The 17,850-nt window shown below is 45.6% G+C and overlaps 1 protein-coding gene across 10 annotated transcripts in view; it reads left to right on the top strand.

The window, feature by feature from the left end:
- Nucleotides 1-17,850, top strand: part of SLC38A4 (solute carrier family 38 member 4) — a 262,923-nt gene that overhangs the window by 146,841 nt on the left and 98,232 nt on the right. For 3 of the 10 annotated variants that reach the window (XM_069229039.1, XM_069229042.1, XM_069229041.1), the window contains 2 exons: nt 2,533-2,706; nt 5,437-5,507. The exons of 1 other annotated variant lie outside the window; for it this stretch is intronic. The gene's annotated coding sequence lies outside the window, so the exon portion shown is untranslated. Of the gene's footprint in view, nt 1-2,532; nt 2,707-5,436; nt 5,508-5,619; nt 5,737-17,850 lie in introns of all 10 variants that reach the window. 6 more of the 10 variants (XM_069229035.1, XM_069229043.1, XM_069229040.1 and 3 more) reach the window with 3 other exon arrangements.

Below are 17,850 nucleotides of genomic sequence, written 5' to 3'. Positions count from 1 at the left end.
TGATGGGGGTGAGGGCGAGGGTCGGGGTATGTGATAGCATGCAGGTAGGGTGGGGGATGAAGTAGTGAAAGATTTGGCTTACCATAGTCCATTCCCACAGCTACTCCTGCAAGGCCCTCAGGATGCAGTATAGCCAAGACCTGCTCCTTCCATGTTGTTAGTTGTGGGGGTCCCCTGCCAGTCCTCTGAACCGCAATGTGGTGTCTTGAGACCACAGAACGCACCTTCCCCCGTAGGTCGTTCCACCTCTTCCTGATGTCATCCCGTGTTCTTGAGTGCTGTCCCACTGCGTTGACCCTGTCCACGATTCTGCGCCATAGCTCCATCTTCCTAGCTATGGTGGTGTGCTGCACCTGTGATCCGAATAGCTGTGGCTCTACCCGGATGATTTCCTCCACCATGACCCTGAGCTCCTCCTCAGAAAACCTGGGGTGTCTTTGCGGTGCCATGGGGTGGTGTGGGTGATGTGTGAGGTGGTGTGTGTTGTGATGGTTAGAGGTGTGTAGTGTTTTGTGCGTGGATGTCGTGTGAGTGATGGTGTTGTGTGCCTCTGTATGCTGGTGTGGTCTTTGCTTTGCTGTCTCTCTGCTTCTCCCAAATCTGTGATTGTAAGGGCTTGTGGGTAATGTGGGTGTGTGTTTTATATTGTATTGGGTGTGTGGGAGTGGTGTGTGTATGTCTATCAGGTGTGTGTATTTGGAATTGTCCAATGTGGTAGTGTTTTGTAAATGTTTGTGTATTTTGAGCGCAGTGGTGTGTACCACCAATGGAATACCGCGGTTGAAAGACCGCTGCGTGGATTAGTGGGTCGTGATAGTGTGGGCGTATTACTGTTGGCTTGAAGGTGGAGGTTTGGTTATCGCCAGTTTATCACTGACCTTTGGCATGGCGGACTTGTGTGGGTGTCTAGATTTTGGCAGATTCTGAGCTGTGAGTGTCGTAATAGATGTAGTGGATTTCCGCGGCCACGACGGTGTGTTGGCGGTCTTCTGCACGGCGGTAAGCGGGATTTACCGCCAATGTTGTAATGAGGGCCTTGATGTTCATTAGAAAGTGAGCCTTACATTCAAGTTCTAAAGAATATGGGGGTGATTCTGACCGCGGCGGACGGCGGTCGCCGCCCGCCAAGCGGTTCCCGCCGAAAGACCGCTCCGTGGTCAAAAGACCGCGGCGGTCATTCTGGCTTTCCCACTGGGCTGGCGGGTGACCGCCGAAAGTCCGCCCGCCAGCCCAGCGGGAAACACCCTTCCCACGAGGAAGCCGGCTCAGAATGGAGCCGGCGGAGTGGGAAGGTGCGACGGGTGCAGTGGCACCCGTCGTGAATTTCAGTGTCTGTAAAGCAGACACTGAAATTCTTTGTGGGGCCCTGTTACGGGGGCCCCTGCAGTGCCCATGCCATTGGCATGGGCACTGCAGGGGCCCCCAGGGGCCCCACGACAGCCCATACCGCCATCCTGTTCCTGGCGGGTGAACCACCAGGAACAGGATGGCGGTATGGGCTGTCAGAATCCCCATGGCGGCGCAGCAAGCTGCGCCGCCATGGCGGATTCCCATGGGCAGCGGAAAGTCGGCGGTACACCGCCGGCTTTCTGCTTCTGGCCGCGGCTGTACCGCCGCGGTCAGAATGCCCGGCGGAGCACCGCCAGCCTGTTGGCGGTGCTACCGCCAACCTCCGCCATGGCGGTAATTACCGCCAGGGTCAAAATGACCCCCTATGTGTCTTGCGGTGCAGCCACCTGAAGTCACTGTGCATACTTGTGTCTACTGTACCTACAGAGCTAACTATGCATAGAGCCATATGCCATGTTTCTGTGGAGACCACTCGTCAGCAAAAGTGCTCCTATGTTGTCTTACCTAGGCATCCTTTTACCTGTAAACATGCTTTTGTGCATTAGAGTTTTACCATGCTGTCCTTTATCTGTGTAGGTTTGCACATTGATTCATTTTGGAGAGCTGTCATACTGTTATTATATGTCTGCTTTGTTTTGTATTGTGAGAGTGATTTACTTCTTTAAAGAGTCCCACATTCAAGCCTGGCTCGCCAAACTTAAACCTACAAGACGTCCCTCCCAGGTGATAGACCTTGCACACTCTCTAGGATTGACCCTTGACACACACCTCTCATTCAAAAAGCACATCAACAGGAAGACCAAGACCGCTTGTTTCCAACTCTCCCTCTTCAAGATAGTAAAGCTGTTTCTCCAGAACAGTCATACAAGCCTTAGGCCCCTCCCGTCTGGGTGGAGGCAACACATTGCTCTGCAGTTCCCTTATACTGCCTTCCCACCCTTGAAAGGTATCATACTTTTAGAAGCATAGCACATCAAACATATTTGTTCACATCACCCCTGCGTTAAAGACCTATATTGGCTACCCCTTTTGTTCAGATCTTCAAGACCAGCTACATCACTTCTAAACCCTGCTTCCCTGGCAAGCAAAATAACCACATCTGGGGACCAACACCAGTACGGCTATAATTCATTGCAGGAGGAAAAAAAACAGAAGCTAAGACTCCTCTGTTTATGATTCCAGGATCTGGAACAATATCCCTTTCAGCATCAGACCAGCATTGACTCTCCTACATTTGGAGAGCATCCCACTTCAAGGAGCACTAAACCAGATGCGACAGTCAACCCTTGACCTTCCCTCAATAATCATATATTCCCAGAGACCCTGCTACCTTTTGAGCACTCTGTTTGTCTCAAGGTAGGTTTGAACTATACAAATACCAGTGCATACACAAATGCATGCATTCATAGATGCACTTGTAGCTTTTGATTCTGACAGACAACGCTTTTGATTGCAGCTTTATGATCCCTTACCTAGTTATGTTTCTATGTCTTTTTTACCGAAACATCTTTATGCTTTATGAAGTCAAAATCGTGTCTTTAGATTACAAAATTGAAGAGATATTTGAAAATGACATCAGCATGGTTGTGAAAATAATAGAACCAGTAGGAAGGATTTGCGCCCTTGAAGACATTGGACTGCATTGCATGTAGTTTCCTGCTTCTGCTCTGTAAACCAGTGATGCACAAAATGTTGCCTGGTATCACTTCCAGTTACACTGAAAGCTCATGTCTAATATAATGAGAATCATGTGAGGGTTTGGGAGCTCCAGCTGAAATAATGCAACAGAATTAGGCCCTGATTCCCAGTTTGGTGGTCCCCAGACCGCCAATCTTGAGGTGGCGGTCTGGCCACTACAATCCTGACAGTTCGACCACCAGATTACGATCCTGGTGGTCGGACCCCCAGGAGACCGCCTCCACTGCTGGGATCGCGGATCTCGACAGGTTGGCAGCGATAAAAGACATGCTCAACCACTGCGGTGATGAGTTTGGCACTGCCGTGGTGATCACAACTTTCCTTCCTGCAGCCTTTCCATGGCAGGGTCCACGACATGAAAAGGCTGGTGGAAAGGCATAGTTTGGTTTTGAAGGGGGCCCCTTCACTGCCAGAACCATGTCGTGGGTACTGCAGGAGTCTCCCTGTCAGCACCCTTGGAATGCGCACTGCCTGCTATGGCATTCAGTGCGCATTCCGAGATTGCTGTGTGCAACAGCATTGGCCTCGGCTTTCTGAGGGGGCCGAGGCCAATGCAGCCACACTATTTCAGGCTGTAAGCCCAGTGGAAACATCGTAGTATGACAGTTGTGAGACTGCTGGCTTAACGGCCGTCTTCCCACCACTGTATTGGAAATCAGGCTGTTCAATCCCCAAACTCGCGATGAGGTCCTTAGAATGTTTTTGGACCTGGAATTATTGGTTCTGAAATCGAGGGATCTGATAATTCCAGGCCCAGAGACACTGACCTTTCGAAGGGATCAGTTGCATAATATCGATCTAACAAATATAGAGAAACACAAATATCAGAAATGTAATATCAAGAACAATAATATCTACTCCATATACGTAGCTATAAAAAACTAATTTTGATCACACAATTATCGATGAAAAACACATATTTTTACTTATATTGATAAAACATTGGAAACACAAATATCGTCACATTTAAATAAACATATAACATGTTATACATATCAATTACCACAATATTGACTACAAAATGATCATCATAGCAACTAATAAATGCATAAAGAATACATCAAAACACCAATTTTAACATAAACCAATTACTTCAAATACACCTTAAACTTATAATAAACATCTACTATTAAATTCAAATATTTTACACCACTTAAAAATTAAACATTCACCCCAAAACAAAGTTCACTTAAAAATATACAATAATTACATCAAAAACATTATTAAATATAACACTTAATTGGAAAGAACAACATTAAATATTGTATGCAAATAAATACATTCATAGTTAAATAAAAACAATTGTATATACTACATCAAGAAAACGTAAATTAGCATTTACCAAACAAGGATTTAACTGACAAAAAGAAAATTCAAATTATACTGAAGCACCCAATAAAATAACACTATAAACAACTTTAATCAATAAATTTGCTCAAGCAATTAAACAAACAATACCAAAGACACACTAATTAAAGCAAATAATCCAATAAATACTCCAAAAGTGACAAACACTGCAAGAGGAGGAAACTCTTCCGGATTCTCACATCAAACGATTACAAATGAAAATATACATCTCTACAAATACATAGTCAAGTAGTACTTATATTTAACCTACAAATCAAATGTTACTAAACAAAAAAATAAAATAATTAGCTAGTAAATAGTAACACACTATGGTCCTGACCACAAGTTTGGCAGACGGGAACACCTGTCCGACAAACTGCCGGCAGAGTGGCCACCATTGTAGGGGCGACCTCTCTGCCTGTCCCATTATGACTTTCCCACTGGGCTGACCTGCGGAAGCCAAGGTTTCCGCAGGTCTGCCCAGCAGGAAAGAGGCAGCAGCATTGTCGCAGGCTCATAATAGAGTCAGCGGCACCCTCGTAATGTGCCCTGTCTGCAATGTGCCCCTTGCACCTGTTCTCTGCCAGCCTTTTCATGGCAGTAAAACTGACATGAAAAGGCTGGCGGAGAACCCGGTTGTAGTCAGCAGTGCGGCCCTGAGGTCAGTGCCACCCTCGCTGATTGCAACCTGCACCCGCCATCAGCCCTTTGGGATCAAAGATCCTGGCAGAGGTGGCGGTAAGGTTTGCGGGGCTGCCCACCAACCTTGTAATGTGGTGGTCGGACCTCCACAACCATGGTGGTCTGACACCTACCACGAGTGTGATGGTCCAAGGACTCTCTTAACCAGGCCCTATAAAACCGCTAGAAAATCTCAAGTGTAACAAAGCACCAAGAATATGTGATAAAGTATGTATACATAAAAGATTAATGATAAACTCACCCAAACAGCGACCAAAAAAAACACAACTCCCTAAACCTCAACAAACTAGCAAAAGATACTGTTTTAAATTACACTAACTTTTCTTCCTCTTTCAACAGAAAGCAAACACCTGCTCCACGTTAAATGAGCTGAAAATAAAAGCTGCAAAACATCTCAACAAAGCATACAAGTAAGTAAAATAAGAGTAGCTACATTTTTAAAAATATTAATAACTAAAGTTAAACTACAATATATATATATATATATATATATATATATATATATATATCAACTTCTTACAGATATAGTGACAGAAAGAGCCAAATGTATCACTTCTCAAAAAGGAAAGCAGATATTAACACACATGGGCTACACCTACAGCCAAGAAAGTGCATCAACAGAAACTATAAACTGGAAAGGTACTAAGCATTTTTCTAATTCATGCTATGGAAGTGTAACTACAAAATGAAATGTTGTAATTATTGTAAAAGAGCACAACCACCACTTAATTGTTACAGAAATGGACATTAGAGACTTTTTACAAGATATGAGAGGCAAGCACTAGTTCTAAGGAACCCACAAGCAATATTCTTAAAGACATAGGGCCTGATTATCACTTTGGGGGAGGACAGAGCTGACCGCCAAAGCCACGGGGAGGAGGCTACCATCATACTAGTGGCCTCCCCCTGCTGTATTATGATGTTTCCATGAGGTTCACCAGCTGAAACATCGGATTACTCCGCTTCTGCCGGTCAAGCCATAGGAAACAGGGCCAATGCAGTGGTACACCACCACCCTCAGAATGTACACTGTCTGCAGTGTGCATTCCAAGGGTGCTGGCAGGGGGCCCCCAGCACTGGCTTTCCACCAGCCTTCATATGGCAGGGACCCCACCATGAAAAGACTGGCAAAAAGAGGACTCATGATCAGCATGACAGCACTGTGGCTGACCACAACTCGAAACCGCCACCACCCAGTCGGGAACCACGTTCCTGGTGGTGGTGGTGGTCTCCTGGCGGTCCAATAGCCAGGGTTGTAATCTGGAGGTCAGATCACTAGTTGTGCAGTGGTCCAACCACCACCGCCGTGTGTCTGGCGGTCTTATGACCGCCATACTCATAATGAGGCCCAAACTACCCAAAGTCTCTGAACATATAACAGGCCAACTACCATTCATCCTCACTTTAAAATGTTGAATTATACGCACTAAAAAAGCCACCAGCAATACCCCATCTGCTCTACACCAACACATACACATACCAGACCATTAAACAATTGCACCTAATGAAGAACACTTCCTTTCACACGGCAATCATAATAATGAAAAACAAATCTTAATCTTCTCCACTGCAAACTACTTAATGAAAAGTACCGAATGTCAAACCTGGATGATGGATGGGACATCCAAAATGTGTCCCAAACCATTCACCCAGATATACACCATACATGGTAAATACCTGAAACCCAATATCTCTTTTGTATATGCTTTACTCCCAAATAAACAAAGCAGTATCAACAATGAACTCCTAATCTATATAAAACAACAAACAAATAACTACGACCCCCGAAAAAAATCAGACTTTAAACCAGCCATGATACAAGCAATACTAAAAATATACTGCTACACAGCAATATAAGGCTGTTACTATCACTTTAATCAAAGTGTTTGGAGATACCTTCAAAAATCTGCACTAAGGGGCATATTTATGACCCCCTTGCACTACAGTTGCATCACTTTTTTTGACAAAATGGCAGTACATTCTGTGCAACCATATGTATGTGGTCACGCAAAGACACTTTGAGTGGCTTTGAATGGCCTCATCGATATGGAGTAAAGCAAGTCAGCGCAAATTGCTGCATTGCCTTTCTCTACTCGAGGGAGGTGTTCCACTGGCATTGCAGTGGGTGTCATTAAGCAATATCCATAGATTTTGATGCAACCTCAGCTTTGTAAACCCCGATAAACTTCAGGATGTGTCAAAACATTACACCTCCCCAGGTAAGGCTCAACGAGGAGAAATATCTTTATTTCTCCTTGTTTTTTCCTCTTTCTATGTGTGCTGCATTCTGCTTTCCAGGGTTGTTTTTGTGCAGGAAGGTGCCTCTTCCTGCACAAAAATAATCATGCAAGCAATGCAGACACCCTGCACCATGGTACAAGGGTGCCTGTTTTGGCGCTAGGCAGCCCATTGTGCACCAAATACGTTGCATTCCTGTCTTTGACATGCTGAGCTGCACTGGGTCAATTCACCTTTGAAGTTTACTGATAGCACTAGCCTACCTCCCTGTCCCAGAGGTAGTCATCCACTATAACTTACTAATAGAAAGCCCTTTCTACCAACAAAATTGAGGCAACCTTAGTCTTATAATGGATTATTGTAAAGACACTTGGGTTGGCAGACTTCATCAGTCAGGACATAAATGCCAAGCCAAATTCCAAATACCATGGTGGAATGTCTATGGCAGCACCCTGGCACAAGAAGCCAAAACAAACTATACAGTGGAAGGATGGCACAATGTTTTGCCATCCACACTAGGCAGAACTCAACCTACCATATACAAATGTTTTGAAGCATTACAAAAACAACAAAGCTACCATGAATTGAGAATAGAAAAGTCTGTTACCAAAATTCCCCCTAAGTTTAGCAAACAAACTAATAAAATGTACGGCATGCTTCAGCCTAAAGTCAAAGGGCCTCATTACGAGTGTGGCGGTCTGAGGACCGCCACACTTGCGTTGACAGTTGGACCGCCCCACCACCCAAAGACAACACTGGTGGGTGGACCCACCAGAGGACCCCGGTTCTCACCAGGAACATAGTTCCCCTCACCACCAGCCTTTCCATGGCAGTTTCACAGGTGAGGGTGTGCTGGGAGCCACAGGCAGGCTCCCGCACTGCCCATGCATAGGGCATGGGCAGTGCAGGAGCCCCCCCGCCCACCACCATCGGAAGGCACACTGACTACTTTGCAGAAAGTGTGCATTCTGAGGGTGCTGGTCGGCCTCCTCTGTGCTACAAAATAGCACTCGCCTCCTTTAAGGGAGCTAAGTGTTGTCTCATAGCACTGTTCTCGCCGATCCGAACTGGCGGTAAGGCTCTGTTACAATGTTCCCACCAGTAAGACCGGTGAGAACATTGTAATAGGCAGGGGCACGCCACTGCTATAGCGTCCCCCCACAAGTTTGCCAGTCCCTCGTTGGAACTTCAAAACTCATAATGAGGCTGAAAATCTTGATAATTAACAAATGACTCGACTACCTAGGAATAATAGCCAAATCTATCCTCTAAAACACATAGCAACCTACCAAAAACCTCAAAATCTACTACATACTCAACACAAGAAACCAAATATATATTTTTTAATAATTAATTTATTCTTATTACATCAGTGAAAATAATATATAAAATCTAAAAGTTAACATTCATCATTATAATAAAAATATAAATAATAATTTAAATATATATATATATATATAATACTAATCAACTTAAAAACAAATTCAATCCATCACATCAAATAAATACAATACATAATTCAAACAATTCCACATAATAGTAACATAGACATAACATAAACAATATATTTTCACATTTCCCACCCATGCACTAATATACATTATTTTATTAATCTCCCCCCTTATCCTCTATTATCCCAGCATCCTGCTACTAACAAAAATATATCATTAATACATTTTTAATTAAATTCTAAAATATTTTAAATGTTTTAAGTCAATTTTGTATTTAAAATAAAATCTTTAAAAATGAAATACAATTTTAATAATACATTTTACAATTAATAAGAAATTGCATATCTTAAAAATTATTAACTTTAAATAAAAAATTAAAATACATATTTTTTCATTAATCTCCTTACCCTTATCTCCTATTAACCCAACATCCCACTACAAAAAAATGTATAATTAGTAAAAAAAAAAACATTACAATTTAAAAAAAATACAAATTATAACAATTTAATAATTTAAAAAATCACCAATAAGAACATATTAAAAAATACAAACCATAACATACTATTTAGCACTAATTGGGGGGGGGGGTTTCATAGCCTGCCACCAATGGCGTGAGAAGCATTGTGAACCCCCATCCAGTGCCATCCTGCCTCCCATACATGAGTACGGGAGCATAGATTACTAGCAGTGATACCCCTCCCCCAATGCCCCAGCTGCCTACCTAGATGCTGTTTAGTGATTTTGGGGAAGATTTGGCAGAGCGGACACAGGCGGTGCACGCTGGAGCAGCACACTACTAACATGGCATCAAAAGGCAGCAGCAACTAGTTTGCGGCACAGCTAGTAGAGCCTGCCTGCAGGGATGCCACTAGCTGTCTGCAAGAACTGCGGTGGCCTGCCTGTGCTGCTGGTGATCGGGCAGTCCCTTGCGAGAAGGGGAGTAGTGACCGCAAAGCATGTGGGGCCCTGGAGACACGTTTGGCTGACACTACTGCCTGCCCTCGAGCAACATGTTATGGGAGAAGAAAAGTGTTGGCCGCTCTCCCTGACTAGCCGTCTCCCTTAGAGTGAGGGGCTGAACGGTGAGTGTGGCTGCATGGTGCTGTGTAGATTGCACTCCCCCTTTGTGGCCATATGGCTGCGCTCTGGGGGATTGTTGGGATGCAATTGGTAGTCAGGGGAGGGACAGCGTCTCACAGCCGTGCCCGACGCTCCTCACGGCTGTGCTGCCAGTAATGTGAATTATATGCCTGGAATTATATTATTACAAGTCTGGGCATGCCTCTGACCCTGGGCGATTACCAAGGCCCCAACCCCTGACAAATTCTGCAGCTGGGCCTGGCCGAACAGAGAAAATAATGTGGAAGTTACTGTGTGCAGCGCTGCGAGATGGGGAGCTCCCTCTAGTCGAGGCATTTACAGGAGTGCAGATCTACCACCACACTCTGCCCCTGCTGATGGAGACTCCTACCCCACTACTCCTACCCAAAACACAAAAGCCTACAAACGTACGGAATGCAGGCCAAGAAGAGAGCCCTGATCATGAGGATGCTTGCAAGATGCTAACATAATGGTGATGTCTGTGTGATAGTGGCCTGATATTGGGAAGGACGATAAACCAATAGCACAATCTGAACCTATCCTTATTTTGCGAGGGGCCACAAGAGAGGATCCCCTGTACTGCACAGGACTCGTTGTTCTGACACACTACAGCTCCTCAGTTGATGGGCAAAGGGTTGTGGGAGAAGGAGTGTGCCATTGAGACCTGGGGGGAGGAGTAAACTCCCCATTACCATCCCTGTTGCACACCTTAATATTAGAGAACATTCACATAACTCCCCCGCAACTGCCCACACCCACCCACAAGATGAGCATTGGGATTTCTCCTCTTCAGCAGTTGCAACAGGAGGAGTGTTCGTTAATCTGATCGAGATGCCCACATTCCTCCAAAACCTATGGGGGAACATCCCAAAAAATGAACAAGGAAACAGGTAGCACATCTGCAGAAGGGGGTTGGTGACACCCTGTGAAGGGATGGAGACACAGCTTTGAGACCTGAACCACCTGGAGGCCCCACTCTCCAAGACATATTACAGTACCTTTCACGAGGTACTGGAGGCTTGCATGAGGATACTGTATGATGACCACCATCGCCTGACAGAACAAGTCACCACAGCGGAAAAGGACCTGCACAAAATATCACCAGCGGTGGCTGCAATAACTGAATGATAGTCTATTATGGAGGCAGAAATCCAAACACTAAAAGCGAGGGCTGAAGATGCAGAAAATAGATTAGGACATAACAATATACAGGTCGCTGACCTCCTGGAGCGCTTTGAGGGAACCAGCATGGTGGACTATCTAGAGCGCTGGCTACATTAGGCAATAGTATTGGAGGGTCTCTCCGCTTTCTTTGTCCTGGAGAGGAGGCACATAGAGTTCTGCTGCACACTCCAGTCCCAGGGGACCCTCTGTGCTCAGTTAGTACCCAGGTTGCTATAGTATAAGGACTGACACCGCATACTTAGCCAAGCAAGAACGAAAGAGGACCGCAAGGTTGCCAACAACAGGGTCAGGATTTTCCACCCTTCTCACACAAAGTACAGAAGCAGCGCTCTACCTTTCAAGATGATGAGAAAAAACTCCGCCAGTTGAGCATACCATATGTCATGTTATTTCGGCCAGGCTGAGGGTGGTGAAACAGGAGTGCACGTAGTTTTTCCGGTCCCCAGAAGAGGTCTGGATTTGGATTGACCTCCACCCTCAGCTCAGACTCAGTCAGAGTAACCAAGAGGGCCACCCATGCAGGGCCAGCTTGTGTTGGCAGATTAACAGCTATAATGGAGCAGGTCCCTCAGAGGCAGAAGTTCAACAAGAACACCAAGGAGTGATGGCCCTGGAGACGTTGATAAGCAACAATGGAACCAACCCAAGGTCACTGCTGGAAGATGACAGAGAACAGACTTCGATCTCAGATTGCAGATCTAGTTCCTCTGGGGTTCAAGACCCTTGGGACATCCGATGAAATCATTTGACATAAGTACCCTGTCTGCATTAAGTTGTTGCTAATGATATTAAATTAAGGCGGGAGGTGTTGGGATGGGAGCATTGATTTTATGAGCTTCCCTTGAGGCACAAAACACTGTTTCTAGTCGCTGGATAGGGGAGAACTTAGTGCTGAGTGAGACATCACCACACCCCCACACTAGAGATGTACGTGGGTCTTCCCACAAGCGATTGATAGTTTATTGACTGTTTAAATGGAGGGATTGTTGCCTACTTTTGCAGGGGAAAGGGAGTTGGGAAGATGTTTGTGTTTTGTTGAGTTGGGAACACATGAGTTGCTACCTGCTCACTCTTATACTCGCACAACATACTGGGATGACACTGTTACAGAATAGGACTGAGCTACAGAGGGTCCAATACCTGGAGTATAATCACCACACATTATGACTGCACCTCTGACCTATAAATTAGTAACATGGAACATTAGAGGGATGCATACCATGAAGAAACTCTGTAAGGTGGTTCCCTACTTGAATATATGTGGATCCATGTGGTCTTGTTGTAGGAGACACATCTCATGGCTAGGGAGGGGACAACACTTCACTGGAGGTGGAGGGGCCAGGCCTATCATACCATGTACTCAGTATATGCCAGAGGCATATTGAGTTGGATCAGGTCTGGAGTCCACTTTCAACACATGGGAGACCTAATAGACCGAGGGGGTCAATATGTGGTAGTAATGGGTCAACCAGAGAGACCTGACCTAGCACTAGTAAACATGTATGCCCCGAATGTGGATCAGGGGGCCTCCTTGGAGACTCTGTCAGTGGTTCTGGATCCCTACTTGACCCAATTGGTCATTATTGGGGGGGATGGGATTTTAACTGTGTTGCATATTTCGAGATTGACTGCTCCCATCTCCCGTGGTCCCAATGGGGACTCCTAGATACATGGCGTTGAATGCACCCACAGACAAGAGATTACTCCTTCTCCCACTAACACGATTTAGACATGCACCTTGATATATTCCTCTGCTCCCCAAACAGGTAAAGCCGAATGCATGGAGTCGAATATTTGGCCCGCACAATCCTGACCAAGAATTCCCATATAGTGACTGAAACCATAGTTGCTAGAGGACCCACTGTTCCAAGAGGTGATCAGGGAACACTTCAGATGCTATTTTGAGGATAATCAGGGGACTGTCTCTTCTTCACTAGTGAAGTGGGATGCCTTCAAGGTGGTTATTAGAGGACGGTGCTTGGCTGAACCAGTAGGCATCAGAGGCACTCTGCTACAGGAGGGAGTAGAAGCTGAATAGAAGCTGAGAAGGGTAGAGAAAGAAAGACTGGGACACCCTGAATTACAACACACCCTACTTGATGCCAAAGAAAAAGTAGCAGGCCACATAGAGAGGCTCCGCTGCTTTCATTATAAATAATATATGATACGGACACATGCTGAACGCAGCAGAATAAGATCCTTTCTGGCGTGGCTTGCCAACTCGGCAAAAAAGGGGCTCAACTGTAGTGGACCTTACTACTGAAGCTGGCACTCATCCATATAGACAAGTGGAGATAAATAGCCACTTCTTACAGTATTTATTACTCTGAGCTATATATAAGTATCGCACATCAAGATGCGGAAATATTACATACTACTGCTCTCCACTGCCCCTGTCGGTCCTTACACGAAAAGATGCTGAGGAATTGGGTCTGGATATTAGTGTACAAGATATAAGAGCAGTGATAAAAGGCTTAGCTTGTGGGACATGCCGAGGACGGACAGACGGGGGCTTCCAGTGGAGATCTATGCGACCTATGCTGAGGTGCTAGCCCCAAACCAGTAGAACTCTACAAAGCAGCTAAACCCATGAGTCATTTGTTGGCCACCACCCGGGAGGACCTAGTGGTGCCCTTATTAAAGGCTGGGAAACCAGTTGATGACTGTAAATGCTGTTGGCAACTATTGATGCTGAATCTTGACTATAAGATCCTCTGTAGAATACTGGCCTCTAGGCAGCTCCCTCTGATGCCTAAACTAATACACCCCAACCAGGCAGGGTTTATTCCTACCCAGAACACACACTCATCCTCCGTCGTCTCCTGGTGGTGATGGTCTCCGAGTTCTATGGCGGCGGTGATGCAGCTGTATTTGCAGTGGACATTGAAAAAGTCCTTAATAGCCTTGAATGGGGGTTTCTATATGGGGTTAGTAACTGAATGGCATTGGCGAGGACCCGCCTGTTATATGCTGACTCTATGGCCAGAGTCTGCACAGGGCAAACTATCTCCAAGAGTTATGGAGTATGTGACTGAACCAGGCAGAGATGTCCATTGTCAACCCAGTTGTTTTCCCTGGCAATATAACGGCTGGCTTGGCAGGCTAGAGAGGGCAACAGCTACCAGGGTATTCATATTTGCAACCACCGTCACCACATAGCCTTTTATGCTGATGGCCTTGTAATGTTTCTCAGGGACTTGACTACGGATTTGACGGCTGCCAAAGCCATGTAGGAAAAATTTGGCTTGCTCTCGGGTCTCCAAGTCAATTGGCTAAAATTCGGACTATTCTTCTTGAGAGCAAATGGTGGCCCACCGGGAGGACAGAGAGAACTTAAGTGGGATCCTCGCTGCCTCACCTATTTAGGAGTCAAAATTTATCATGACAGACAGGACCTACTAGACGGGAATGTGGGTTTAGCTATTTGATCACTGATGTCAGGCACAGAATTCTGGCAGATGCTCCCATTATCAGTAGCGGGAAGGGTAGCTTTACTAAAAATGATTGCCCTCCCCCAAATGTTACACCTATTCTTGGTACTTCCTGTATGGCTACCTCAAACCGTGTTTTGGGATCTGGAGTCTCTGACCTCAGGGTTCCTCTGGGGTTCTGGCCGGAGAAGAGTGGACCTTGCTAAGCCACAAAGACCATCAGGTAATGGAGGTTTACCGTTTCCAGAGTTCAAGTCCAATTACTTGGTGGCGCAGCTTCAATTGTACACACAGTGGACAGTGCGCAGACACACATGGGACCGTGAGGTGGGGCAGTTCGAGCCAGAGCTCCCTAGCCTGGTGGGGATGCTGTTGTGCACAAGCCACCGCTCAGAGGAGGATGCACAGGCAGTTAGGGTCATACACCTTTGCTGGACCCAGTACCTGCAATAAACACACACACGAATCCCATACTCCCCCAACCTACCTATTAGATTACTAAGGGGCCTGCCATTTGGGGGAAATTGGAAACAACTCACTGAGTGGGCAAATGCAGGAGCAACAAAGGTGGACACTTGTTCCAAACCAATGAACTCCTACCCTCTCAGGAGTTCCAAGAAGAGTTTGACTTTTCACAGAGATATGAACTACTACATAAAGCCATGACAACAGCTTTCTGCAATAATTAGAAAACCGGAATAACATAACCCCTCCCCCTACAGACCCTGCCAATACATAGCATTGACTCAGGCACGGTTTAAGCAGTCACATGCCTCTATAGGGCAATTAGGGAGGACATGCTTCAACCTCTAGAACCTCTGAAAGTAAGATGGGAGGAATATTTGGGGATACCCAAAAAAGACTAGACTGATATACTGGAACGGGTACTTCAAATATCCAGAAACGCTCAATTTAGACTGATCCATTACGACATCTTTCATAGGACTTACCTCGCTCATGGGCACATTAACAAATATTTCCATACAAAAGAAGCGGCATATCCAAGATGTAGGTTGATAGGGGCCGAGCTTCAGCACATGATCTGGGACTGCCCCAACTTGACTGGTTATTGGGAGGAGGTCACAATAGCGGTAGCAGATACTATCTTGAAAGACGTTCCCTGCTCAATTGGCCATTTCAGTTGCCAATTTCCGCATACCTCCAAAACCAAAGCCACAAGCAGGTTTCAAGACCTTGCCTACATTCTAGCTAAGAGGGAAATCACAAGAAATTGGAAGGCCTTGGGGTACCACAAATCACTGTGTGGCGTAAGGAGCTTGAGGGCTGGGCTGGATATGAGGGGAGGTTTTACTGCGAGAGACCCAGAGAGGATTGCTCCTGATAAATGTAGCACAAGCCTGGGAGGCATTAACAGACAGTTTGAAAGAACCAAAACCATGGTTCCACACTCAATGTTTGGAGGGTTCACTGGTGCCACCCCCATCCCAACACTAGATGAATAGATGTGACTAGCAGACTTTGGGCCTCATTATGAGGCTGGTGGTCCTCAGACCACCAGCCTCGCAGTGGCAGTCGACTGCCACACTCCAGGTTGTCGGACCACCACATTCTGGCCAGTCTGACAACATCAAGACCACTGACCCTGCCAGTAGCATTGTTCTCGACGGGCTGATGGCGGTCGGATTCGCGGTCAGCCACTGCGGCACTGAACTCTGCGCCACCTTGCTGATCATGACTTCACTTTCCACCAACCTTTCCATGGCCATCTCACTGCAGTGGAAAGGCAGCAGAAAGCCTGTGCCAGGGGCCACAGGGGGGCCCCTGCACTGCCCATGATCAAGGGCAGTGCAGGGGCCCCCCTGCCCAGCACTCTCGGAATGTGCACTGTCTGCTTTGCAGGCAGTACGCATTCAGAGGGTGCTGGTGTGCTACAGTATTGGCGGGCGAAGACCAATATCATAGCACTGTTCCCGCTAGTCAGCACAGTGGGAACATCGTGAAACAATGTTCTCGCCGGTCATCATAGTGGGAACATTGTAATCCAAGGGGCAGAGGTGCCAGTGGCATGATGTCAGCGTCCTCCCTCCGGCATTGGGGGTCCCGCAGTGGGACCACCAATGTCCTAATGAGGCCCCATATCTCTTTCTGTGGTCCACCCACGTTGCAAACAGTAGATAAATGTCTCATTAAACAAAGAGCCCTGGTTAAACACATAGAAGAATGATTAGTCACCCAGTGTTACTGATGACTTACAAACTTGTGAGGATCCAACTTAAGGGGGGTGAATTAAGGAGGGAGGTTAGGGGTGTTGGGGATGTTTGTAATAGATTTACATTGATTGGTATTTACTATTCAGAGGGGGTGAATGAATGAATTATGCTTTCAGACATCTGCAAACCTAACTGCAGTTGTATCACTGACACACTTTTCAATGAAATATGTTTAAAAAATACTATTTATCACTGAAAAAATTATATTGTACCCAACAATATTTACTACATCAGTATTTTTTACATCGATATTAAAGATAATACTTAAAACAATAAGTTTATCTTCAATACTCATTTCCACAATATGTTTGAAATCCAGATGTTATTGACATAATATTTGTGCAGCATGATATTTTTTTTATCCAATATTTTGGCCAAACACCTTCTCAGAAAGCATGCAGGAGCTGCAGCAACAACCATTGCCTACTGAAATTCCTGCTTCCACCAGACTGACGCATGCATACATTTGACCCCTACCCCACCAATCAACACTCCCAATATACTCTAGAAGTTCTGCTGACATTTTCCCTGCTCAAAAAAGTGTTTTTTCACCAAAAAGATGAAAACTGCTTGAAAAAAGCACCTAGTACTAGCCAGCTGCAAGCAGCTAAACCCCATTTTGGAGCAAAACTCCTAATGAGAGACTGTGCAGTGGAGATACTGTCTGGTACACTTAATTTTGGACCTCCAGTATCTGCGCTGCAAACTCTGGGCACCTTGTAATGTAGCTCAAAGTGTCACTTATACTTCTCTCCTCCTACTCTTTTCTCCACCTCTCTATTTGTCTCTCCCTTAACACTCTCTCCATCTACAGGACTTCCCTATACCTTTTTTGTGACTTGGGTAGTTGTCACCTGACCCATCCTGCGTGATGAACAAATAAGTCTGAAAAGGTCACATGCCTGTACTGTGTTGCGTGGCTGCAAGCAGGCAGCAAGCGAAATAATTCCCTGGATATGTCCAATATTTATATTTAACAAAAAATAAAGAGCAAAAGACCTACATCTCATGCTTTGGATGTATTGGCCCCTCCTTAATGTTCCTACACAAAAGTCACTGAAGCAGAGGCATCCCAGGGAACTGGTGTTTAAAGTTCATTAGTCCAAATATAGTTGC

This window comes from Pleurodeles waltl, chromosome 4_1 (genome assembly GCF_031143425.1).
Source record: "Pleurodeles waltl isolate 20211129_DDA chromosome 4_1, aPleWal1.hap1.20221129, whole genome shotgun sequence".
Taxonomy (NCBI): domain Eukaryota; kingdom Metazoa; phylum Chordata; class Amphibia; order Caudata; family Salamandridae; genus Pleurodeles; species Pleurodeles waltl.
The sequence above is the reverse complement of the archived record's forward strand: the minus strand, read 5'-3'. Positions and strand labels throughout refer to the sequence as shown.